At 39.2% G+C, this 26,749-nt stretch overlaps 1 non-coding gene across 1 annotated transcript; it reads left to right on the top strand.

Moving 5' to 3' along the window:
- The first annotated feature begins 10,348 nt into the window (after positions 1-10,348).
- Positions 10,349-10,485, top strand: LOC129149209 (small nucleolar RNA SNORA2/SNORA34 family). The gene has a single exon (XR_008556203.1). It is a non-coding gene; the product is annotated as a small nucleolar RNA SNORA2/SNORA34 family (small nucleolar RNA).
- The last annotated feature ends 16,264 nt before the right edge of the window (positions 10,486-26,749 follow it).

Raw genomic sequence — 26,749 nt, 5'->3', positions numbered from 1 at the left:
TCAATTAATTCCATCTGGTCTAGTGAGTCATTTAGGATTGATGTTTCTTTGCTGATTTTTTGTTTCAAGGATTTGTCCAATGGTGATAGTGGGGTATTATGAGATAGCGGGGTATCCCCTACTATGACTGTACTGCTGTCAATCTCTCCCTTGATATCCTCCAGAAGTTTTTTTTAAGTATTAGGGTGCTCCTGTATTAGGTGCGTATATGATTACCAGTGTTATTTCTTGTGGTTGGATTGCTCCCTTTAGTATTATGAAGTGGCCTTCCTTATCTCTTGTTATGTCTTTTATTTTGATATATAATATGTCAGATATAAGTATTGTTATCCCAGCTTTTTTTTCATTTCCATTCACTTGAAAAACCTTTTTCCATCCCTTCACCATCAGTCTGTGTGAGTCCTTTCTTCTGAGGTGGGTTTCCTGTAGACAGCAGATATATGGGTCATTTTTTCTTATCCAATCAGTTATCCTATGTCTTTTGATTGGGGCATTTAATCCATTTACATTTAAAGTTATTATTGATAGGTATTTGTTTGTCGCCATTTTTATTCTTTACCCCTGTGTTCCTTCTTCGCTTCCTATTTCTTCTTTTTACAGCAGACCCTTTAACATTTCTTGCATTGCTGGTTTGGTGGTAATAAACTCCCTTATTCCTTTTTTGTCTGTGAAGCTCCTGATTTTCCCCTCAATTTTGGTTGATAGGCTTGCTGGGTACAGTATTCTTGGATTCAGACCCTTGCTTTGCATGACTTTTTATATTTCATTCCATTCCCTTCTGGCCTGACGTGTTTCTGTTGAGAAATCAGTCGCTAGTCTGATGGGGGATCCTTTATAGGTAACTTTCTGTCTCTCTATGGCCACTTTTAAGATTCTTACTTTGTCATTGGTGTTTGCCAATTTAATTATAATGTGCCTTGGTGTTGGTCTTTTTGGGTTCATTTTGTTTGGGACTCTGTGAGCTTCTTGAATTTGTGTGAGTTTTTTCTTCCCTATAACAGGGAACTTTTCTGTCATTATTTCTTCAAATAGGTTTTCTAATCCTTGCTCAGTTTCCTTTCCTTCTTGTACCCCTATTATGCGGATGTTGTTTCATTTCATGTTGTCCCATAGTTCCCTTAGGCTCTTCTCCTGTTTTTTAAGTTTTTTTTTCTAGATGCTGCTCTGCTTGGCTATTTTTTCCTACCTTGTCTTCTAGCTCACTGATGTGGTCCTCTGCTTCTTCTAGTCTACTGTTGATGCTTTTTATTGAGTTCTTTATAGCAGTTATTTTCTTTTTCATTTCTTCTTTGTTCTTCCTCATTTCCTCTTGGTTTTTATACATATTGTTGAATTTGTCTTCCATTCTTTTCAGCAACCTCATGACCATTGCTCTGAATTCTTTCTCTGACATATTGCTTGCCTCCATTTTGTTTATTTCCTTTTCTGATGATGCCTCCTTTTCTTTCATATGTGGGTTGTTTCTTTGTGTCCCCATGATCTCTCTTCTCCGTGTGTCTGGTTACATAGCTCTCTCTCTCCTGCATTGATTTAAGGGCACAAAATACAACACAACAAGCTACAACACACAGGCACTGAACACAAATGTATTCAAGATACTAATAACCCCAAATAAAGATGACCACCAGAGAAAAGAAGATTAGGGGATAAGAAAAAAAAAGTGAAAAAATGATACTGAGAAAAGGAAAAAATAAGAGAGAAAAGAAAGAGTGTATAAAAGAAGTGGAGGTGGGAACTATTTATATGGGGAGAAAACTCCAATATAATAACCACTAATACCAAATAATGAAAACAACAAACACCCAGAGATGAATGCAAACTACAAACTACAACTAATAATAAGTGAGGAGAGGAAAAACTGAAGCAAAAAACAAACAATAACAAAAGCAAAAAAAACACACACACAAAAAGAGAAACAATCTCACAAACAGGCACAAAATATCAATCTAATCAATAATCAAGCAAATAACAACAATAGGACAGACAGAAAGCAAGGCAAAACAAAATAAAACCTAGGACAAAAAAAGAACCCAAGAAAACAATAACAACAACAAAAAACAAACAAAAGAAAAAGGGGGAAGGAGAAAAAAAATTGGATAGTGAAGACAGAGAAGAGAGAGGTGTATATGGACTTAGAGCAGGGAATCAGAAATTAGATATATAAGTAGGATGATTTTTTAATGGGGGGTAAAAAGAAGGAATAGGGAAAATCTAAAGCAGGAATAGGGTAAGTGAAACAGGACAACAAAATGGGAAAAGTGAGGAAGGGAGTGTTGGCATAAAGGTAAAGTTGAGATACAGTAAAATGATGCTAAAGGAAAAATGAAAATAGAATGTAGAACACTAATCCCAAAATAAAATAAAGAGAAAAAATGACGTTTAAAAAAAAAAAAGGCAAAATAATAGTAGTAATAATACTGATTAAAAATAAAAATATAATAATTAAAAAGGTAAAATCAAGTGAGGAAAAAAGAAAAAAACTTTCTTAAGTAAAAGATGAAAAAATAAAAATGTGCAGTAGTGAAGGTCATTCACTTCCTCTACTGTTCCGTTTGGCACGCCTGTTTCCTGTAGGTAGTCAGGACAGTATTGAATTTCCCTGTGTGCCAAGGCTCCTCCGTGTTGTAAGCCATAGTCCTGATTTTCAAGCAGGCAGTATTTCTTTCTTAGACTCCTTTATCTGTGTTTACACAAGAGTTAATTTGTGATTCAACCCCTGGGTGGCAGTGTTTCTGGATTGACCTCCAGGGCTATAAATTCTCTCTAGCCAGTATTTAGATTTTGTTTTCCCTGTCACACTGAATACTGGTTTGGGAGCATGGACTGCCCCAGAGCTGGTTCTCTGATTGTTACCCCCCCTCCCCCCCCCCATCCCCATGTTCCACAGAAACAACGTTCCCCTGCAGTCTCTTAGAGTGTCCCCAATTGGGTGATTCTATGTACTGGGCTTAGTAATCAAAAGCAAGGATTTAAAAAGAAAAAAAAAAAGAGCCAGAGTAAGTGCGTGAACTCGGGACTTTTACCCTTTGGCATTGGGTGCAAGTCTCTGTGCAGTCTTTTTTCCCCTGGCACTAAGCAGCCAGCACACTGGTAAAATTTCAGGGTGGCTTTTTGCTCGCAGTCCAGCTATGGGTTGATTTTTAGAGTTCCCTTCTGCCAGCAGCCTTGCAGATCCCCTTCCACATTCGTGAATCACTCCTAGTCCCAATGGCTTCGGATTTTGTGGGGCGCAGACTTCCCCGGAACCTCTAGCTCCCATTCGTGAGTTTCTCTCTCCTGCCTGGATCACAGACCTCACCTTTTTGTAGGCGAAATCTGACCTTTTTCGTGAGAAGGTGCAAAGCTCATCTGAGTCTGGGTATTCACACTGCTTGAGATCTGGTGTTCCTGGGTTTGCAGCTTGTCCCTGGGTGTTGAGAACAGCCACTCTCCCCTTAAACATGGTGCGGTCTCCCTCTGGATCTATTTTCGTTCATCAGTTTATGTTGTTCATTATATTCCACAAATGAGTGAGATCATGTGATATTTATCTTTCTTTGACTGGCTTATTTCACTTAGCATAATGCTTTCCAGGTCCATCCATGCTGTTGCAATTGTAAAAGTTCCCTCTTTTATATAGCAGCATAGCATTCTATTGTATAGATGTACCATATTTTTTTAATCCACTCATCTCCTGATGGGTACTTAGGCTATTTCCAAATCTTATCTATTGTAAATTGTGCTGCTATGAACATAGGGGTGCATATATATCCTTCTGATTGGTGTTTCTTATTTTTTGGGATATATTCCTAGAAGTGGGATTACTGGGTCAAATGAGAGTTTCATTTTTAACTTTTTGAGGAAACTCTATACTATTTTCCACAGTGGCTGCACTAGTCTGCATTCCCACCAGCAGTGCATGAGGCAGACCCAGAGTATTTTAGAAGAGAGTATTACCAAAACTCTCTTTATCAATATCAAGAAGCATATCAAAAAGAGATTAGAAATGAACAAATAATTTCATGGAACAAATAATTTCTCTTTTACTGTTTCAGAGTTAGATGACAAAAACTAGGTACCCATTTGGTAATATATGTAAATATCAAGTTTAAAAGAGACAATATCGATGTCATAATAGAGAATTATAATTAAACTAGAGGACTGGTGCATGGATTTGTGCACTGATGTGGTCCCTTAGCCTGGCCTGTGCCCTCTTTCAATCCGGGGATGTCAGACTGCCAGTTTCAGCCAGACCCCCTCTGTGGGGATCAGGCTGAACCCGGCTGTCCCACATCCCCTGAGGGATGTAGTAGTGCATGAAGCGGCAGGCGGCCTGGGAGGAGCCCGAGCCCATGCTGGTGCCAAGCTGCTCCCACTAATCCTGGTCCCCGCTGCACCTGCCACTGCTCAGTAGCACTGTCACAGAGGCAGGAGAGGCTCACACCATCACAGCTGTGAGCCGGGCATCTGGCATCGGTCAGTTAGCTGAGCGGCACTCCCAGTCTGGGAGCACACTGACTACCAGGAAGTAGCTCCTGCCTTAAGCGCCTGCCCCCTGGTGGTCAGTGCACATCATAGCGGCCAGTTGACTGATCATTTGGTTGGTCGGTCGTTCAGTCACTTATGCTTTTATAAATATAGATCTCTTGCATGTTTATACATGCAAAAATATTTTAAATATAAGAAGTAAGTAAAATTTGGGTGTTTATAAAATAATATACAATATACAAATAAATTAATTTTAAGGGATATTATAAAAGAATTTAAGGGATATTTTAACTTGAGAAAAAATATTTATATAGATCTTATCAAAGATTAAAAGGAAAAAATGCCAATGCAATAAATTAGCAAAATGCTTTTGATATTGTTCAATGTCTTTTCATTGTTAAAATATACATGAAACAAAGAAAGAATTAGAAAAATTATTAATCTAAATATTTTACCAAAAAATACATACATGTTATACTTAATGGTAAAAATTTAGAATATTTTATTAAAGTCAGTATTTTTTGTATGCACATTGCACTGAATATCCTACTCATTTTAACAAGAATGAAAAATAATGTGAAGTACGAAAATTACAAATGAAAAGACAAATTTATCCTTTATAGGTGAATATTGTCCACAGACAAAATCCTAAAGACCTTAGAGTTAAAATTGTAGCCCTTCATATATAATACTAGGTGCCCAGTGCATGAATGTGTGCACCTTGAAAGGAACTATGGGCCAAGAGGCTGAAGTGGGCACAGGGGCGGGTCTTGGCCCATCCTCCACACCCCTACCCAGCCCCTCCTGCCATGGTCCCCAATCTCCTGTCTGCCGGCAGCCCCGCTTCTGCCGCCTAATGGCACCAGCCTCGCTCGCACCTGCTGATCACGTGGAGCGATTGGGGCTGGTGCCAGCAGCAGGTGCAAGTGGCTGCTGTTACCTGATCACCCCTCAGGATCAGGGGGAGGTAGAAAAGCCCTCAAGGGTGATCAGAGCTGGCAGCCGCTGCTCGCATCCACTGACGGTGCCTAGTGATCGGGACCGGTGCCAGGCGCCAGCAGCAGGTGCAAGTGGAGGCTCTGGCACCTGCAGCAGGTGCGAGCGGGGCCAGCGCCAGCAGTAGGTGTGAGCACCTGGTGGGACTGTGGCACACAGGAGCAAAGAATTTTCAGTAACCACCAGAGGCTTTCCCCGATGACAGCGACTGGCACCCCACCTTGGTCTGGTGCCCATGCTCACCTGCTCCATCATCCTGCCGTGGCCGATGCCTGCCATGTTCTGCATTCTGCCACCTGCTGCCAACGTCCACCATGTTCCGCACACGCCCCCTGGTGGTCAGCATATGTCATAGTGACTGGTTGTTCTATTTTTCGGTTGTTCAGTAGTTCCGCCATTCAATCTATTTGCATATTCGGGTTTTATATATATAGATAGAAATTTTGCAATGATATAGATACATTTGCCACCCTCCATGGCTTTCATGCTATAATTGTCATATGTATCTAAATCTATATATATATATATATATATATATATATATATATATATATCACTGTCATTGGGGCGAGCCTCTGGTGGTTACTGAAAATTCTTTACTCCCACGTGCCACAATCCTGCCCAGCCCTCGCACCTGCTGCCGGCGCCGGCCCTGCTCACACCCACTGCCAGCACCAGAGTCGTCACTTGCACCCACTTCTGGCACCTGACGCCAGCCCCAATCGCTCAGCGCTGTCAGCGGGTGTGAGCGGCAGCTGCCAACCCCAATCACCCTGGAGTGATTGGGGCCAGTGCCAGCAGCAGGTGAGAACAGAGCTACCGCCATCAGCACATGGGCACAGTGACAGCAGGAGCAGAGCTGCTGGCAGACAGGGGACTTGGGCCCATGGCAGGAGGGGCATGGAGGATGGGCCAAGACCTGCCCCTGTGCCCATTGCAGCCTCGTGGCTTGCAGTTCCTTTCAAGGTGCACAAATTCATGCACTGGGCCCCTGTATGTTTATAAGCATCACAAGACATTGTTATAATTTATGCCTTAAACAAGAATATGTACTTTAAAAACATTAAGAGGAAAATATAGTCTTCAGTTTTTCCATTTTTTTAATCACTTCTGGTGGTCTTCTTTTCTTCTTAAACATCTAGTAACATTTTCTTAAATCATGACAAACTTCCTTGAGCATTTCTTAGAACAAGTATTTCTTGTAATTTAGCATTGCTAGTTCTGCTAGCAATAAACTTTCTTAGTTTTCTTTAATTTGAGAATGTTTTTTTTTTATGTTTTATTATCATTATTATTTTAGAATATTTTATCTGAGTATAGAATTCTGGGTTGATAGGGTCTTTTTTTTTTCTTCAGTACTTTTAATATATTGACTTTTGGACTCCATTGTTTGATAAAAAGTCAACAATCATTTCAATGATTACTTCCTTACATATAATGTATCATTTTCCTCTGTTTTAAAGACTTTTATCTCTGGTTTTCTTCAGTTGACTATGATGTCCTTAGACATATATGTCTGTCTATTATGCTACTTGAGATTTATTGAGCTTCTTGAATCAATAAATTTATGCCCTTTATCAAATTTGGAAAAGTTTCTGCCATTATTTATTAAAATAATATCTTTCACCCATTAACTTTTTCCTATACTTCTAGGTCTCTAAATTGGCATATGTTAATCCTAATATATAAAGAGCCAGGAGCCATCACAACCTAAACAAACAGACGGACGACCGAACAGCAGGCTGCATAGGGCGACCAGGTTGGCAGGGGTGTTAGTGAGGAATGACCAAACGACTGAACAGTAGGCTGCATGGGGTGACCAGGCCAGCAAGGATAGCAGTTGGGGGCATCCAGGCTGGCAGGAGGGGAGCAGTTAGGAGCAACCAGGCCAACAGAGGGGAGCAGTTGGGGGCGATCAGGCTGGCAGGGGGGGCAGTAAGGGGTGACCAGGCTGGCAGGGGGGGCAGTAAGGGGCGATCAGGCTGGCAGGCAGAAGTGGTTATGGGTGATCAGGCAGGCAGGCAGGTGAGCAGTTAGGAGCCAGCGGTCCCGGATTGTGAAAGGGCTGTCTGACTGCTGGTTTATTGGGCCTAAACCAGCAGTCGGACATCCCCTGAGGGGTAAAGTGCAGGCTGGGCTGAGGGGAACACCCCCCCCCTTGTGCACAAATTTCCTGCACTGTGCCTCTAGTATTTTTATATTATTCTACAGTTTTCTATTCATATTATATGTTCTATGTTATTCCACAGTCTGTATTCATTTTATTTCCAAACTCTTCAATCTGTTCTTCATATTGAATAAATTATATTGATAAATTTGAAGCTAATTATAATTTCCTGTCTTGTTCATTTAATTGTTAAGCCTACCCAATGAATTTTTATTTGCATATTTTATTTCTCAGGTCTAGAATTTCCTTATTTTGTAGTTCTTATTCTACTTCTGAAATTTTAAGCTTTTTGTCTATTATCCTTTATATCACTGAGCATTGTTATAATTGCTGCTTTATAAACCTTGACTGCCGAAACTGGTTTGGCTCAGTGGATAGGGCGTCGGTCTGCGGACTGGAGGGTCCCAGGTTCGATTCCGGTCAAGGGCATGTACCTTGGTTGCGGGCACATCCCCTGGTGGGGGGTGTGCAGGAGGCAGCTGGTCGATGTCTCTCTCTCATCGATGTTTCTAACTCTCTGTCCCTCTCCCTTCCTCTCTGTGAAAAATCAATAAAATATATTTAAAAAAAAATAAAAAATAAATAAATAAATAAACCTTGACTGATAATTCCAACATCTGGGGGTTGGTTTTTGTTAATTTCCTTTACTAGATAATGGGTTACATTTTCCTATGTCTTTGAAACTAGAATAAAATTAGTTGTACCCTGGACATTGTGAATATCATATTATGAAGTATCATGAAGATTATTCTGTTATAGTCTTCCAAAGAGTGTGGACTGTTTTTATTTGTTTATAAGGTAATTAAAATGGTTAGATTGAAACTGAAAACCCTATATCTTGGGTGGCAGCTAAAATCTCAGTTTACTTCTTTTATCTCTAGCCTACCTTCTCAGAGTCTGCCTTATATACATTTTACTCAAGTTTCAACAAGATTTAGACAGAGTTTTTACAGAGAATTTGGGGAAACATTTTTGGACTCTCCTTTCTAAGATTCCTCCTTAACTTCTAAAAGCTGCCATTGCCTGAATTTGTCCTCTGGTTCTAAATTCCAGAAATACCACAGGTTTTCTGTCAGTGTATTAGCTGCATCACATGGTAGAAAATTTCCTTAGGTTTCCTAAAATGTTGACAGTCAGCTAAGGTCATTGCTTTCTTGTGAGTGTCAGCTCCATTCTGCTTTGGTTTACCTTTCAGTGCCTTCAAGTGTTTCTTTTATATTCTCTTTTTATTTATTTTTTATTTTTATTTTCAAACACATAACACTATTATATGTGGGAAGTTTGATCTGATAGGAGCTTATTTGGCTATTACCAGCAGTGGAACCAATATTTTGCATTTTACAAAGTGTTTGAAATTATAAAAGAGTACCACAAATTTCTAGGTAAAAGGTAAACGTAAGTTATTATATACTAACTAGTGGCCTGGTGCATGGATTTGTGCACATTGAAAGTAAATTAATTAGAAGAAAGATTGGTGAGGTAGTTATGTTACTGTAAAAAATTACCTGTAAAAATAGTATATATTATATCATACCTAATAATAGACAAACATGTAAATTGACCATACCTTCGCTATGCCCACAGCCAATCAGAGTGAGTATGCAAATTAACCCAACAAAGGTGGTGGTTAATTTGCATACCCAGCGGCCTGGGTCCCGGGAAATTTCTCGGCACCCAGGTCACTCCGAGGTAGGCCCTGCCTGGGTCCTGAGCAACCTGGGAAGGGCCTGAGCCAGGGGGCTCATGGGCAGGGCCGAGCCTGCAATCGGAGCTGAGGGGTCCCCTTCCCAGTCCCCAAGCCTCAGCCAGAGGCTTTGGGCCTGCGCAGGGGCGAAGCCAGTGATCAGAGGGAGCTGGGGGGCCTGGGCAGGTGTGGAGCCAGCAATCAGAGGGAGCTGGGGGCCCAGGCCCCAAGCTTTAGCCAGAGGCTTTAGGCCTTGGCAGGGGCAGAGCTGGCTATCAGAGGTGATCGACAATCAGTGTGAACTACAGTGGAAACACCTTTTCTGACTGCTCATTGGCTAAGCTCCCTGTATGCCACTGGTAATATTCTTAGTAACTTGGGTATAAGAATTCAAAAAGGTGCCCTAACCAGTTTGGCTCAGTGGATAGAGCGTCGGCCTGTGGATTGAAGGGTCCCAGGTTCGATTCCGGTCAAGGGCATGTACCTTGGTTGCGAGCACATCCCCAGTAGGAGGTGTACTGGAGGCAGCTGATTGATGTTTCTCTCTCATCGATGTTTCTAACTGTCTATTGCTCTCCCTTCCTCTCTGTAAAAAATCTATAAAATATATTTAAAAAAAAAAAGAATCCAAAAAGGTGATCTAGGGTTTTTCCACCACACTCTTGGAGAAAAAAAAATGAAGGTCCGCTGCTGGAGGGCTAAGAAATGTCATATCCTGCCCTAGTCGGTTTGCCTTAGTGGATAATGCCTAGGCCTGCTGACCGCAGGGTCCGGGTTTGATTCTGATTAAGGGCATGTACCTAGGTTGCAGGCTCCACTCTGGCTGGAGCCCAGGTCAGGGCTCATGCAGGAGGCAACCAATTAAAGTGTTCCTCTCACTTTGATGTTTCTCTCTGTCTTTCCCTTTCTCTTCCACATTCTCTAAAAATCAATGGAAACATATCCTCAGGTGAGGATACAAAAAAAATAAAATAAAGAAAGAAATGTCATATCCTATGAAAGACACATCTTGAAAATGCCTAAAGAAAGTTGTTATGGCCCTGACTGAAGACCAGCACTTATACTGTAGCTGTTGGTTTCAAGCAGAGGCCCAAAGGACCATCTTCCTGTGATCTGTTGGTTGTTCTGGAAATTCAGCACAGAATGGCTGTTTCATTTGGAAGAAACAACCCACAGCTCTCCCTCCCATTGGGAGAATCTTAGGAATGCTTCAAGTAATGACAAGTATGGGGAAGAGCAACTGCCCAGTATTATTTTATTTTTGCTGTCTTGTTCTTGTTGCTATGATACATGGGCATTGATAAGTCAGATTCATGCTTCATATCACAACAAATGAATTTGTAACCAAAGTAACTTTCTTTAAAAAAAAAAAAAAAAAGTTGTCATTTTTTCATGGTTAAGGGAATGGAGTCCATGTTGATGAAAACACCTTGGTGGCCGTGGTGGCTGGCAGTGGCTGCAGCAGCGGGGTGATGGGGCTGGTGCCTTCCTCTGATCAGCCCAGTTGCCCCCCAAAAGGGAGGCCAGACTGCAGCTTAGGCCCGCTCCCCATAGGGAGCGGGCCTAAGCCATCAATAGGACATCCCCTGAGGGCTCCCAGTATGTGAGAGGGGGCAGGCTGGGCTGAGGGGATCCCCCCTCCGAGTGCACAAATTTCGTGCATCAGGCCCCTAATAGTATTATAAAATTAAAATAAATATTTTAATATCACTATTCACCTTTTCTAATAGAAGTGTCAGAGATGAAAGAAAATTAGTAATATGTATATGAAAATAATATATAAATTGATTAATAAGTAAACAATAATAACATGATATAAAAACAAAAAAACTATATAAAAATAACAAAAACATGATAAAAAAACAATATTGACAAAAACAATGATTGATAAATTGATTAATAAATAAAAAACAACGTGATATAAAACAAGTTAGACATGGTATAAAAACAACAAAAACATGATATAAAAACAACATTATTGGCACCAGTGAGAGCTTTATATGTATCGCACATGTGCAAGTCAACGTTTATTTTTAAATTGCCAGTGCGAGTCATATGTACCACCCAGGTGGTTGATTGGACGATCAGATGGATGGACGGTTGGTCACTTAGCCATATATATATATTTATAATAAAATAGAAAATATAAGTTTTAAGTTACTATCAATTTATAAATATCTGTTATAAATCTAATGAAATGTGTAAGAACTTCATAAAAATAATTAATGGACATACAAAGGGTTTCTTGAATGAGCAACCATATTTATGGATAGAAAAACTCAATAAAGTAAAAAAAAAATTAGTTCTTCAAAAATTAGTTAATAAATTTAAAGCAATTTTTATTAAAAGTTCAAGAGGGGTTTTTTTATTCTCAAGCTGACCCTGAAATTTTTGTAGAGAAGAAGTTTAAAGAACTAGAACAATGACCATGTATTATACCAAGACTTTTAATAAAGTTATGTTACATATTGTATAGCAGTGAGACACACAAACGGAGCAGTGGAACAGAACAGAGAGTGCAGAAAGAAGACCACATATATATAAAAACTAGATATATTGCGAAAATGACAATATACGCCAGTAGACAAAGGATAAAAAACCCAAATACTGCTAGAACAATTGACTAATCATAAGGAACTAGAGCAAAATTATATCCACATGCAAAAATAAATTCCAGCTGCATTAAAAGTCTAAATGTGAAGGATAAAATCTTTTAAATTTAGAAAATAATGTGGGAAGATAATTTATATCATTTGGGGAATTATTTCTTAAATTGGACAATGAAAAGTACAAATTATGATTGAGATTATGGAATAGATTAAAAGTTAACATTTACTATATATAAAAAATAATGAAAGTTACTAAATAAGATAATTCACTGAATTGGGGAGTTTATATACTATGCATACAAGGTAAAAATAATTAGAATTAATAGGTATTGAAAACTCAAACAAAAGAAAAAGATACACAACCATGGGAAAAGGACAGGAAAAGGAAATCATTGACAACCTGATCCTTCAGTTCCTATGGAAGACAAATTTAAAGAATTAAGAACAAGGACTTTCCATATAAAATACCAAGACATTATTAAACTTTACTTTAATTTCCTTGTTTATTTGGCATGATAAATTTTAAAGGCTATGTCTACCTTCTGGGAGGGATTTATTCCCAATGCCCCATCTAAAATGTTGGAACTGCCTTCTGATATCTGGGGCACTTTGCCCAATAAAAGTCATGTTTATCATCTGGACATTTTCTAGCACATGTGGGTCATCATCAGTGTGCTTTCAATAGGTCTCATAGATTCCTCCTAAAAATTCAGAAAGATCTTCATTCGGTTTCTATTGAATGGCCTATATCATATTCAGGCTTTTCTGTTTATACACCCCTTTATTAAGCCCTTCTGGTATGCACCTTTTGTAATGTTCTAAGAAGTCTAGGTATTATCATTTTGGTCCCAGTTGGGCTCTGTCAAGAGAATAACTCCTAGAGTTGAGGGTCTCATTGGGATTCTCTTGATAGAGGCAATAACCCTCTTCATTAACCTTATCTATAAACTAGAGGCCCAATGCACAAAATTCATGCAAGAGTAGGCCTTTATTTCCCTGGCTGCTGGCACCAGCTTCCCTCTAGCACCCAGGACCCAGGCTTCCCTCGCAGCCCTGGCTTCATCTGGAAGGTCATCCGGAAGGACGTCTGGTCTAATTAGCATATTATGCTTTTATTATTATAGATAGCCACCTTTTATCTCCTATCTGGAGGATGTTAGGAGAGCCTGTATGTCTGCCCAGTTTGGATGGTGAGTGGCAAAAATGGAGGTAATAAGATAGGCCATTTTCTGATCATCTTCCTGATATGAGGGGGTGGAATTGTTCCAATTCAGTAAATCTGAAGTGGAAAATGGAGTATGGAACGAAAGTATCCAATGGGCTGGCCTTCCCAGTTTATTTTGCCTATAGGACATCACCTCAAAGAGAGTTGTCCTGCTCTGGATAGGGATGCTCCCTGGCCAAATTGAGTGCCCTGTTGTTGGAGACCGGGTGTAAGCTGACACGGTCCTTGCACCTGAAGGGGCTAGCAAGGCTGGCCCCCTACCCACACAGTTTTCCCAGACTTGTTTGGATGGCGGTTATCAGTAGAATGAGAGCAACCCTTTCATGGCTTGCCAAGAAGTCTGTAACTATTTACTGAGAATCTGCCTGATTTACTGTACCGAGAATTTGTCCTTCTGCTCTGTCTCTCCCTTAGAGATTAAGAGGAACAAAGAGTACATTCCTCTTCACAGACCTCCTATTCAGTGTTTTGTGTATAAAAGGCATTACACAGTTAATAAACGACGCTACAATTTCTCGATGACTTGTAGACCTCCCGATCCCGCTGTCCTGTCTTTCTTTCTTTTCTCAAATCCCACCTCCCTACCTCAGCCCGGTTCAACCTGTCAGGCTGGCCCTGACAAATTGGTGCCTGGAACTTGGGAAGCAGATGGTGAGGAACTCCCCCAGATAAAGAGTGCACTTGATAAGGTAAGGGAGGAGCAATTTATTGATAGTCGGGAGTAAAGCATGGGACAAGTAGAGTTTAGAGAAAATGCCCTTTAGAGGCAAATGTTGAAGTCTATGTGATCACAAATAATGTTGTTTCTTGTTCAAATTAGAATCTTAGTGTGTCTATGGAATTTAAAATCTGTAATAAGTGGAACTCCACTGCTGAAACTGCCTCTGGTGCAGAGAAATTCAAAGGTGGCAGGCGAGAGCAGGGCTATTTGCTCTCCCACAATAAGATTACTTGCAATACGATTACTTAATGCCTTGTTTAAAAATTATAAGAGAACTAGCAGGGAAATGCAAATCTTGGCCAAATTGGGTGTTAGTTATTACTTCAGAAAGCCAAAAAGAAAGAAAAAATTTGAGATCTATCTTTATCTATTAAGCATGAAAAAATGTGTAGCCAGATCTGTTGCTAAAACTTCCCCTGAAGTAAGCAGGATGTGGAGGAAGGGAGAGACACATGGCGATCCAATATGGAAGCCCACTCTCCTAGTATGTTAAATTAAAAGTTTTCTTTCTCGCCATGAAAAAGTTTTAAAAAATTTAGAAATACATCTGGGATATCTGTACACATGTAAAGAGAAAGCTGGTATAAGACAAAATGTGCACATGGAACGATTTCGGATATTAGCTAGGTCTTGAACTGGACTTAACTCTTTACAAGGGCTACAGAAATGAAAAACCCAAGACTAGTTTTTTCCTAAGAAAAAAGGAAAGAAAAAAATGGCGAATTTAATCTAAAGGAAGGAAATTCAAGCTGGTTCCAGCAACAAGATTCGCATTTTCATAATAAAGAGTAGTTTTTTTTGTGTTTTTTTGTTTGTTTGTTTGTTTGTTTGTTTATTCTTTTCCCATGACCGGAGGGAAAGGCCACTGAGAAGTTGGGGAAGGAATAAGAAGCGTCCTTCTTTTCCCTCTGCCAACCAGTAGAAAAAAGGACAGGAGAAGGTTGCAAGGTCGTCACGTGAACCTTTCCCGTGGAGTAGAACAGAGTTTTCCCGGCCAGGTACCTGGGCTTTCGTAGAAAGTAGAACGTAGAACATAGAACGTAGAATGTAGAGCCGCTTACGGGAAACTCTGAGGCCTTTCCAGGTCAAGGGAACCGGGAGTGGGGGGTGTTGGGAAAATCCCTGAAGCCTACTGGTTAGAAGAAATCGATGAGATTCCCACGTGTCCTGGTACGGCAGGGTTTGAGGAGTGTTCTGAGCAGGCCAATCGACTCAGAACCATGCCGCCGAGCAAAGCCAGAGCAGGAGTCAGAAGCTCGGGGCTAGGTTCGAGGATAGTCCATGCTCACCCAGGTTCAGCACCATGATGAAAGATGATTTCGGGACCATGATGAAAGATGAAACAGAGGGCCGGAGACCATGGGATACCAGGACACAGGCTTTATTGGCGATCACCCTGCCGGCCGCCTTCCAGAGGGGAAAAGGGGAAGAGAGAGAGAGAGAGAGAGAGAGAGAGAGAGAGAGAGAGAAGAGTAGTTTTTAAAATACTAATAAACCTTGTTAAAAAGTTAACTTTTAAAGCCTTCAAGAATATAAGTAAATTTGTCTCTGTCATAGAATTTATCCAAAGTAATGCTTTAAAATAATTATAATTGACTCTAGAATCTCAAAGAAATTGTTGCAATATAGATAAATAATGTATTGATTATAAAGATCTCAGTAGCCCAGGTAACTGGCTACACCCTTTACTAATAGAGGAAGAAGGCTGCTTGCCTTTCCCCCAGCAGATAGGTCAGTTTCCTGCCAGTAGCCATCTTAAAGAATGTAGTAATTTACATTCAAATAAACCAAACCTAGCTTTCCAGAGCCACTGGCAACTAAAAAGTTAAAATACTAAATTTAAAAGTAAATTAGTAGTCAGCCTTACTATAAAAGTACTTATAATATAGCTAGCTAGTCGCCTATAGGCTTAACCTTCAAACTACAGCCGTACAGGTTACCAATTGTAAAAAGAAAGACAAAGATTCTTACATAAAACTCTCTATAGCCTGAAAATTATTTCTAGAAGGAAATAAAGAGGTTTCCTTCAAATGTTATAGGAATTATAATTAAAAGTCTATATGTTTAGCCTTTTAAACTAAGGTAAATAATTTGTGTTTTTCCTCTCTAATAAGTTTTATATAAAATTAAAGATTAATAGCAAAAACTTAATATCATTTATTATCCATAATCCAGGACAAGTTAAGTTAAATAAATAAATTAAACTTTATTTCAGATTAATTTAAATTAGCTAATTAAAATAAGTAAATATTCATAAATACTTAATTATACTAGACAAAAAACTGTTCCTAAAGTATTAACAAACTTTATTGATAATCCATCTCATAGTAAAATTACTTAACATACAATAAATCCAAATCAGTCATATTTATATACAAAAATTAAAAATAAAAAAGGTTATCAAGACTACATTAAAAATTTTATAAAAACCTCATAATAATACAAAAAAGGAGATTAATAGAATAATATCTTAAAAGAAATATCCTATAAATAAATTACATCAAGCCTTAATTACTTTAAAATTTTTACTCAAATATTAATTTTCATTTATAATACTAATAACAGGACACCCATAGAATCTTATAGTATCAAAATAAGCCAAAGGAAAATCATTGAGACAAAAATCAAAAGGATCACAAGTCTAATTTATAGAAAAGATTTCTTTATTAACCTTTGGTGGAGAATATGTTTATATATTTCCAGAAAAGCCCATATAGATTTCTACAACAACGGATCCCAGAGAAGACCTAATATAACTGTTCCAGCCACAGACTAGGCAGTGGCCCATAAGAACAAAGGTAAAATAGTCCAAAAATAAAAATAGTGAAGACGCCTTGCCATACTAGCAGTCAGCAGCTGTACATTGCTACAGGTTACCCAGGACCAAGGACAAGGAAAGTCAGTATGCATGCTTCCAGATCATGTGTACACACCCTTCTACATAAAAGTCAAAATGTTTAATGTTTTGTGTTCTACCGGGACCCCTGGCTTAAGGACTTACTTTATTTCTAACATAGGGAATAGTATTAACTACCACATTAAAAGAAATATCATACCTCAAGCATTAACCATTTTTACAGATAGATCCAGTTCTAGAAAGGCTAGATCTACTACAGCAGGGGAACAAAGGTCCTTCAAACCCCTTATATATTTCAGTAGAAATACAAGCTCTTATTTATACCTTAACAGATTTTGCTATGGAGCCCATCAACCTATAGTAATAGTACTTATATAGTAAGTATAGCAAAAATTATTAGAACAGCTACTATAGGGCACACTAATTCAGAGGAACTTTTCATTTAATTTTCAGTCTTTAAAATGATATTTGAGAACGACAATTTCCATATTTTATTAGAAGCAATATCCTCAGTATATTATCCACCTTCCTGTACCAACTTTAGGGGTATATCCCCGAGGACTTAAACCTAATTGAATCTGGCAAAATAAATATCACTCAACTATAGAAAGAACAAATGATACTCTTAAAATCATTTAAAAAACAAAAAAGGGGGAGACAGTTGTTATGTGTCACCTCAAGAGAAGCTCAGTCATGCTTTTTAGACTTTAAAAATTTTTAAATTGTGATACAGAGGATCATACAGCAGGTGAAAGGCATCAGGCCTCCTGTACAATAGCCTCCACCGAGTCAGCTAGGTGGAAGGAAGCATAAACCAGAAAAAGAGTTTTATCAGATTCAGTAATAATGTGGGGAAGAGGTTGTGTTTTATATCTTTCCAGAAGGAGCAATACAGCCAATTCAGGTGCCGGAGCGTTACGTGTATCACCACAATGGACTCAAACAAGCTCCTGTGTCCCTTCACTCAAAAAGGACTAAGTACTGCCCTAATGACAGCAAAGCAGAGGAAGAAGAAAACTGAAAGCTACGCAAGGGACTGAAGTGCCAACATAGAGTCATCTAAAGAAGTTAACGACTCAAGTATAGCAGATTATAGAAAAGCAAGAAGTTGAAGCTACTTCTTCAACCATGTTCCTGCTCATGCTAGCATCTGTTAGCTGCCAGTCTTCTGCAAAGTCTTGCACAGCCAAGTCCAAGGACTCTAAGTAAATATACACCAGCAGCACAAGGGACTTTCATTTAGTAACTAAAAATGTTAATATGTCCATAGTTTTGATTTCTCTCTTATTGTTTTGTTATTATTTAATAGCCAGAGTTTTGCTCTTGACATTCAAGTTTTGAAAATGATAACATGTATGTAATTTAGTTTTGCATTGGCATTGTTTGCAATTGTTTTAATATTAGAGCTTTATTATTAATATTTACATTTTACTTTTATTAGTAATAGCCTAAAAAACAAAAAAAGGGGGATCTGTTGGAGACAGGATGTAAGCTGACACGGTCCTTGCACCTGAAGGGGCTAGCAAGGCTGGCCCCCTACCCACACAGTTTTCCCAGACTTGTTTGGATGGCGGTTATCAGTAGAATGAGAGCAACCCTTTCATGGCTTGCCAAGAAGTCTGTAACTATTTACTGAGAATCTGCCTGATTTACTGTACTGAGAATTTGTCCTTCTGCTCTGTCTCTCCCTTAGAGATTAAGAGGAACAAAGAGTACATTCCTCTTCACAGACCTCCTATTTGGTGTTTTGTGTATAAAAGGCATTACAGCTTTTTAAATAATTTTTCAGTCAAATTTAAACACGCTACAGTCTCTCGATTGACTCAGAGACCTCCTGATCCTGCTGTCCTGTCTTTCTTTCTTTTCTCAAATCCCACCTCCCTACCTCAGCCCAGTTCAACATGTCAGGCTGGCCCTGACCATTCTTTCATCATACAGGGGTAGGGTCCTGTCTAAGGGGTGTCTAGCAGCAGGTTCGGTGTGTGTGTGGGGCGGTGGGGGGGGGGGGAGAGGGACAGAATATTCCTATTGCTAATACTGGGTCCTCCAGGTTCAGGGCATTAAAGAGGCTCATCTCCTCATTTTCTTTTTCTTCTGGTGTCCTACTATCAGGGAGGGATTTTGAAGCCAATTTCCTTCTCTATGTCTTTAGTTTGTTTTCTTTCTTTGCCAAATTCTTATTGCATAAAAACATAAATGCCTGAGCATATGGGATTCCATATGATTTCCCAGACCATTAGCAAAACAATTCCAATTGTATGATAATGTAGTAACTAACTTAGAGAACCATTTAAGAGTTATTTTCTCATAGTCTAAATTATACATGTCAAGCAGTGTTACAGTATAAAACCAATTCCTTCATAGTCATTGTGTCATAGTTGTACATGGACCAATCTGCTAAAATTTGGCCCACTGGACTCCCTTGAGTGGTTGAAACAGAATAACCACTGATGGCACAAAAGTACAAATGAAAAACCATAACCATAGAAAGACCCTAAACAAAGTAAGAACATGTAAATAAAACTTAGATCCAAACTCCATTATTTCAAATGAATGCTCTTGTCTTAGCATCTTATCTTCTGCCAAAAGATACCATAAGTTGTCCTAACTTGACCCAAAGGACATGAAGCCCAAGTGGCAGGGATAGAGGACACCCCCCACCCTGTGTGCATGCTGGTTTGACTTGTCCAGTCTTGGAGTCCATCTACTCTGCAGAAACATGTTTCATTTCACCAGCCAAGCATTTCAGGCATCTGGAGCCTTGCAAAGGAGTGCAGAGAAATTATCCAAGAAAAACTTTATGCAGCTACTGGAAAATCCCTACAGTCCCACAGGCAGCTGGAATCCAGCCTGGCCCTCTAGGACTTACTGAGTTCCACACTGTCCTGGCAGTGTCGCTAAAAAGTGTAACCAAAAACACAGATTAAGCTGCTTACCACCACAAAAGCCAAATTGGTGCTGGTTTGAAGGAAAGGTTTTATTCAGGTGCTGTGCAACCTGAGAGGATAGTGAACTTTAGTCCCAAAGATCATCTTATCTTCCTATTTAAGCCCAAGGTTCTTATAGGGATAGAGAAGAGGGGGCTTTTTTCTCTATCCTATTATCTTTCTATCTTTTGGCACACTTGGTGGAATACCTCCCCCTATGACACCTTGGCCAATGGGGGAGACTCCCTGTACTCCCTGACTAAGTAGCAGTATTGCTCATGTGACCTGACTCAGTCATGGAGTAGAGTTTTTAGAGTATCACAAAGAACATCACCATGGAATCAAATAGTTTTTCAGTCACAAGGAAACTTATAGATCATTATAGTACCACCCCTTCATTTTAAGGAAGAGAAAATAGAATCTTACTATCCATCAAAATACATTAATATTTATTGGGAGCACATTAAAATAATCCTATATAATAAAGAGCTAATATGCAAATCATCATCAGGCCCTCCCGCCCTCACACCCTCATGCCCTCATGCCAGGGCCAGGGGACCTGAGGCTGGGCTTGGGGACCTGAGGCCGTGCCCCCCACCTGGCGGGTCTTGACGGGGAAACTGAAGCTGCATCCCCCGCCCGGCGGGGCTTGATGGGGATGGGGCTGGCCGGGTCTGGGTCTCGTGCAATTTCGAGGCATGTGTGGGTGGGCAGGGACTTGATTCTGAGTCCCGCAGCATGCCCCAGACTTTGACAGGAGGGAGATTTTCAGATACATTTTACTAATTTTCTTTCATCTCTGACACTTCTATTATAAAGAAAGGGCAAATAGCAATATTAAAATATTTCTTCTAATTAATTCCCTTTTAATGTGCATGAGTTTTGTGCACCAGGCCACTAGTAACTAATAAATAAACTGGTTCCAAAAGAGGTTTCTTACATACAGTAAAGTCTCAATGGACAGGGCAAAGTAAGGGCTTAATATATATCTAGTGGAAAAATGGGTTTATAGAAAGACTTCATAATAAAAATATTATTATCCCTAGTTTCTCAAGAGAACTCAAGGTCAGCCAACTTTATGTTTAAGGCATCTGGCCACATAACTTCCATTTAACTGGCACTAATATAGGGGTTCTTTGTCAGTGACTTGCTTCTAATCCTCCCAATCAGACCCCCAGCTATTACAACTATTTAAAATAAAAGTGCCATTTATTCTCATTGCTGAATTTTAGTATTTTTAAATTAACTTTTCCCTGAGAAGTTAAGGAGTAGAGAATAAAGAGAAACAAGTTTAAAAAATATTTTTATTGATTTCACAGAGGAATGGAGAGGGAGAGTCAGAAACATCAATGATGAGAGAGAATCATTTATTGGCTGCCTCTTGCACACCCCCTACTGGGGTTCGAGCCCACAACCTGGGCACATGCTCTTGACTGGAATCAAACCTGGGATCCTTTAGTCCACAACCTGATGCTCTATCCACTGATCCAAACTGGCTAGGACAAAGAGAAATAATTTGCAAACAATTTTCTTCATAGACAAGACATGCTATTAACTATAGAATAATAGAACCCAGGAGTCAGACCTTGTCCAACCTCCCAGTTGTTCAAGAAATCCTACTTAAAACATGAATGACCTATTATACAATTAAAGATAATTTTATAATAGTCATATATAATGAATATAATTATGTATTTTTTATTGGGGTATAATTGGCATTTAACACCATATTATTTTCAGCTATACAACATAATGATTCACTATCCTATATAATAAATGTCTAATATGCTAATCGACCAATCAGCAAAATGACAGGTGGAAAGACCAGTCACTATGATGTGCACTGACCACCAGGGGACAGATGCTCAATGCAGGAGCTGCCTCCAGCCTGAAGGCCCCAGGCCAGCCAAGGTGGGTGCCAGTGAGGGCCCCCTGATTTCCCTGCTGGTCACCCCACTGATCAGCCCTGATCACTGGCTGGGCCTAGGAACCCTACCCGTGCACGAATTTCATGCACCGGGCCTCTAGTTTGTATATATTGCAAAATGATCATGTCTAGTTAACATCTATTGCCATATATGGTTACAAATTTTTTTCTTGTGATGAGAACATTTAGAATCTACTCTCTTAGCAACTTTCAAATAGCAATCAAGTATTATTGACTACTAGAGGCCTGGTGCATGAATTCGAGCATGAGTAGGGTCCCTCAGTTTGGCTGGTGATAGGGGCCAATCGGGGCCAGCTGGCCAGGGAGAGGGACTGTGGGAGGTTGGCTGGCTGTAGGAGTGCACTGACCATCTAGCCGCGGGGGAGGGGGAGGGATCGCGGGAGGTTGGCCAGCTGTAGCAAGTTGGCTGTGGGAGTGCTCCTGCGTTGAGGTCTGCCCCCTGGTGGTCAGTGCACATCATAGCAACCGGTCAATTGGTCATTTGGTCAACCAGTTATAATGGTCACTTAGGCTTTCATATATATATATAGATCATCACCATGCTGTACCTTATATCCTGTGATTTATTTACTGCATAACTCCAAGTTATACAGTAAATAAATCTTCCATTTTACCCATATCATACTATTCTTAATAAATTACTACAATGATAGGAATAATAATGGCTCAAGTGTATTGGGTGCTACTAAGCTGAGTATTTGACATGCACTGTACTATTAAATCCTTACAAAGAACAGTGGAATAGATACTATTATTATTCCATTTGTTAGAGAATTACATTAGACTTTTAGAAAGTAAGTATAATTTGTCCAAGATTACACAAATTAAAACAGAGATTCAAATTCAGGCTTAAATCCTATATTATCTGATTTATTGCATCTTATTATGGTTGTTTATATCTTTACCTCTCAGTTACATTGTAAGAATCCCCAATATGTTTAATATCCATCCTTTGTATCTGAATTATGAGTGCTTAGATTTTTTTTTTCAGTGGAATCTATATTAAATCTTGATCATTTCATCAATCTTACTGCTTAGTCCACCTGGATTTGCACAGATGTCTTTTTTGTTTTTTGGAGCCATTGACAAATATAATAAACCATATATTTTTATATATGTAACTCCGTAACATTCCCCTGAGACTCCTGTTTTTGAGATAATGTTGGTGTCTTTGATATATGGTTGTTCACAAACTGGATCTTTCTAACTAGATTACTTTTTTCAACATTTCTTCCCACATACACCAAACGTTTTCTGAGTGCCAACTATCATTACTATTATCATTTCTACCTGAGCACCTACATTCTACCATGAGAGAATTTTCCAATGAATTTTAAAATTATGATTATATTAGGTTTACAGTGATGCTCTAGTTTAACAGCAATCAGTTTATCAAACAAAAAGGTAATAAGTTGCTTCCTTTTCTTTGTGTACAATGCAGGCTCACCCATTTCTACCCACTTCTATTCTGAGCACTCCCAGTTGCATTTAATAATATATTCTAGTTTTATTGATGCAGATTGTGTTAAATTCACCAGAATAACTTTTCTGTCATCCTAATACCTACAATAGTGTTTTTTAATTTATATTTTTTAAAAAGCTTTTACAAAATGTGAGAGTGCAGCGAATCCCCGGCTTGAAGATGCTCACTTTAGAAGGCACAGCAAATGGGATTGCTGAACTTACACCAGGTCTTCTGTCTTTATGTCCAGAGATCTTGCACCCTGCCATGGCTAAGTGAAAAATAGAAAATAGTCAGGCTTTGTGGTTTCTTAGAAACATCATGCAGAAGTGGAGACTGTGGCACATTTTAAATGTTTGGGAGACTCCGCAATCATCTCCTCATTCCTCTTGCATTTCAATCTCCTCCTATTGAGGTTGTTCTTTACTTCCAAGTGCAGAGGTCACTGTCCCTTATTACAAAGATGATAGCAAAAATATATTTACATGCATAAGATTTTACATTGTTTTCAATATTCTTATACCTGCAACTTTTGACCTGGAAAATTTCTCTAAAGGAAGATTTCAAACTACAGCATTCAACATGGAAAAATTTGAAGATAGCCTTCTAAGAGTTATGAAATAGAATTTGTAATGCTTGATTGGTAGGAAGGGTAGTGTGTTTATAGTTCTAAGGCAGAGCCCTACACAGCTACTTTGTGCTTTTTCTCACTGGACACAATTTTAAAGCTCTTCCTTCCTCTCTTCCCCTCCATAGCACTTGCCACAGATAGATAAGTATAAATAATGACAACCAAAAATTAAACTAAATTTCTGGGCCTAGCTGGTTTTTCTCAGTGGATAGAGCATTGGCCTGCAGACTGAAGGGTCCTAGGTTCGATTCCAGGCAAGGGCACATGCCCAGGTTGTTGGCTCAATCCCCAGTGGGGTGCGTGCAGGATGCAGCTGATTGATGTTTCTATCTCTCTCTCCTTCTCCCTTCCTCTCTGAAATCAATAAAAATATATTAAAAATAAAAATAAAAAAATAAATCTAAATTTTCATTAATAAAGAAAAAAGTCAGGTCTCTGGAGGAAAATCACAAGGATTAATTATATTATAGGAGTTGATATCTTTCTTCATTTTCCTTTCCAGCAATTTTGCAAATCCACTTTTCCACATTTTTTAAGAAATATAAGAACTCCCAAGTTCCACAGTCAGAAAATCCTGACAGTCTCTGATAGCTGAATAATGGATGAAGCTGCACTGTTTACTTAGCTGGGGGAGGGAGGAAAAGGATGATAGTCAGTTTCAGATAAAGAGCCAGAGTCTCACACCCTCTCGTGCTAGACCATGGTGAGAAGAGTATCCTGGCCTCTCTTCTTTTTCTGTCCATGTACAAAATGTATATGGGAACAACAGTTCAGAGTGAAGTTTATTACAGTTTCATGCCCATACTTGGATTCTATTCTATGTCATGAGAGTGCTTCTTTTAGCCAGGGGCTAAGACTTGGAGCACAGATGGTTAAGCATTTCTGTCCCACCAGTCTCCCATCCCTTACTGTACCATCACTTGAAAGAATCTCCCTAACATATAACGTCACACGTACTCATTGATAGAAAAACTGATTAAAATATTAAGCTATAATTAGCAAAGTTTAAGGTTTTCTTCTCAATAAAATTCACTATTTCGTTGCTGATTGATTCACATTCCTGTATTCCTCTACAGGACCGACCATACCGAATCCGTGTAGATGAAGGCTGTCAAGGTGTTTGTCTTCTGAGAGGTTTTCATGAAAAGCTCCCACAATGCCTGTCACAAATACCGAAAATTCCACCATTAGAGAGTCACTCTTTTGGTTCTGGAAGCATTTTAATCCCTGGGGGCCCTATTAAAATGCAAAACTCTGAGAAGAATAACAGCATTAAAAGCTATTATTAACTGACAGCAAGAAGGTTCTTGGGAATTGGACACAGGATTGAGCCTATGGAATGAGGACAGGAAATCAGGACAGAAGGAGAGGTAAGGTAAGATGGTAGCCAGAATAAACTTTACTTCACAATTTTTCAGGGGCAAGGCAGCCCAATTTCTGGTATTCCCTACACTAAGGGAATTTCATTCAAGGTGGGCTAACAGGCACAACATACGCTATTTATTTTCTGTTGTGCTAAAGGACAAAATAAGTATTGATACAGATATTTATGCAGAATTCTGACTTTAAATATACTTAATCAAGCTGTTGCCCCTAGACTTTCTCCTTCAATGCTTTGAAGTAGTCAATTAGACTTGTCAATAAGGGCTTTATTTAAGTTATGATTTATGCTCATGTTCAGCCATTCCTCCTGAGAAAATACTAGAATCAATTCTACCATGGTGGAATTGACCAGATATATAGAATATTTCTCTATTTTTGGAGACTGGAATACAGGAACTTTCCCTTTTCATTTGCTTTTAAAATTGTACACTTTACACAGAGCAGAATTTGACTTAAACATGTAAGTGATTTAAACTAATTAAGGACTCTGAAAGGTGAACATGGTGGATGGTGCACGCAAGTAGGCTAAAAAGTCATCTCAGATGGTGATTAAAGAAAATTGAATTTATTTAAGGGAAGGGGATGGAAGATGGGATATCCAAAGGGAAGGGCTACATGGCACCGAGCCAAGGGGACATTGGGTCCATGATGGCAGCACCCAGGAGCTGGAGTTTCATCCTTGTATGCAATCACTGGTGGGAAACTTGTCTTCAGTAGGTTTGGGGGCTGAGCTAGTAGGCTTGGAATGGGTATGGAATGCAGTTGTGTGATCAGGTGCCTTCAGGACAGTTTCCGTTCCTTATATATGGTCTGATTCCTGGTGTCCAGCAAGTTTTTCCTGGTCTTTTGTTCTCCTGTGGCAGGAAGCTTACAAATGGTCATTAAGGATTGTATTGCCCTATCGGCCTAACAGACTCTAGAAGAGAAGAACTTGAAACCTACTGAAGATGTCTTTCTGAATTTTAGAAAAATATGTCTCCATCCAACAAGTTGCTCACCTGTATCAGTAGGAAATGGTCCTGGAATCTTCAGAGATGATTTCTTTATTGAAACAGTAATCTAAACCCTATAAGTTTAAAAAATGCCAGAAAAGACTAAAGTTCTCTGTTATTTTCATGTAGTAATTGGTGTGTGTGTGTGTGTGTGTGTGTGTGTGTGTGTGTGTGTGTGTGCATTTACAAATATAGATGCGCAGTGGGGGGAAATGCAGTGGGACATTAATTTTTTTTTCAGAAAGATAACACACTACTTGAAGATGTTATACCTCTGGGGAAAAAGCATAGACTGAGGCAATATGTTTTTATACTTTTCTCATGTACCTGAAATAAAAGGTGATAGAGGTGATTTTTGTGTGTGTTTTGTTATTGTTGTTGTTGTCATTTTGATAGTAAGTAGACAGAACTATTTGACTTGAACCCAGACACAACTCAAAGAATTTCAAAATGCAGTCAAGATCTTCTCAATGAAGGGTGACTTGTCAAGTTCCTGCTGGTGGAAATCATGTTCTTTTACGGAGTTGAAAGGAAAGCATTCTGGGGGACTCATGCATGGGAGGTTATGGTTTTGTGGTAAGATTCATTGCAGAAGCAAAATTAAAGGACTGCCCCTGGGTTCCCAGTGTCCCACTTCCATCCATCCTACCATGTAAGAAGTCCAATCTCGTCTTTCTCAA

This window comes from Eptesicus fuscus, chromosome 5 (assembly GCF_027574615.1).
Source record: "Eptesicus fuscus isolate TK198812 chromosome 5, DD_ASM_mEF_20220401, whole genome shotgun sequence".
In the NCBI taxonomy this organism is placed as follows: Eukaryota; Metazoa; Chordata; class Mammalia; order Chiroptera; family Vespertilionidae; genus Eptesicus; species Eptesicus fuscus.
This window is presented reverse-complemented; position numbering and strand designations above follow the sequence as displayed.